The sequence below is a fragment of the Corylus avellana genome, chromosome ca5 (genome assembly GCF_901000735.1).
Source record: "Corylus avellana chromosome ca5, CavTom2PMs-1.0".
Taxonomy (NCBI): Eukaryota; Viridiplantae; Streptophyta; class Magnoliopsida; order Fagales; family Betulaceae; genus Corylus; species Corylus avellana.
The window spans coordinates 9042360-9043797 of record NC_081545.1 but is presented as its reverse complement, the minus strand read 5'-3'; positions in this window follow the sequence as shown (position 1 = coordinate 9043797).

Below are 1438 nucleotides of genomic sequence, written 5' to 3'. Positions count from 1 at the left end.
TAACCATTAATAATTATAATTATCATTCTAATCAAAAATAAATCAGCTTAAAAAAAAAAGATTGAAACAGTAATAATTTCTGACGTGCTGGGTTTCGACACGTCAGAAACTATATATATATATAATCAACACAGAAAATAAACCAATTAAAAAAAAAAATTTGAAATAAGAGCACTTCATCGCAAGCCAAAACCCAGCACGCCGAAACTCTCTCTCTCTCTCTCTCCCTATATATATATATAATAACCATTAATAATTATAATACCTAATTATAATTATCATTCTAATAACAACAAAATATCATCACCCCACCTTTGTTAGCTAACCGTCTAATCTAACCACCTTTCCTGGCATACATTAATATATAGCATGATTATGTTTAATTAGTGTACATTAATTAATTATATAATATACATGTGATATTAATTGACATGCATGTGATATATATATATGCATATACATATATACCAAGTAATTTATACTAATTAATATGATAAACTTAATTTTCCTATCCAATCAAAATTAATTTTTTATGCCAATTAAAATTAATTGTTTTTTAATACATATTTTTTATATCAATTATTTCCTAATTACAATAAACTGTTAATTTTTTTTTTTGACGTGTTGGTTAGACACGTCAAAATGTTTTGACATTTTAACTACAACACGTCAAAAAATTTTTGACGTGCCACAGATGGTGGGTCAAAAGTTTTTGACGTGCCACACATGGCACGTCAAAAACATATAATATAATATTTAATTATATTATATAATTTAAAATATAATAAATTATATTTATTTTAATTTTGTTATGATTATATATTAAATTATATTTGTATTAAAATTATATTTACTCTATCATATAATTTCTATTACAAATATAATTTATTCTATTATATCATTTTTTTTCTTCTTATATGTCCACATTATATATCCATACAACACAATTACAATTAATTAGAGAATAAATAAATTAATATTCTAGATGTATAGATAATTAGATGTATTCACTCACCGACCACATATTTTGTATTGGCCGAGTTCATGTGAGGTTTGCGGGTCTTATAAAATAAATGTATTCAGTATGTTTTATATATTTTAAAAAAATTAATATGGCTATCATATTAATATTACTAGACTGATATATATATGCATGATAATATCATGTTCAACTTAATATTAATGAAATGGTTGAATTAGATGCATGCATGTGATAATTATATTAATTGGTATACAATATATAGCTAGAATGATTACGCATGCATATATATATACAACAAACATATATATACCAATACTAATATGATAAACTTAATTTTCCTCACCAATCAAATTTAATTTCTTATGCCAATCAAATTTAATTATTTTTTAATACATATTTTTGATATCAATTATTACCTAATTATTTACAAATTAATATTAATTTGTTTTTGACGTG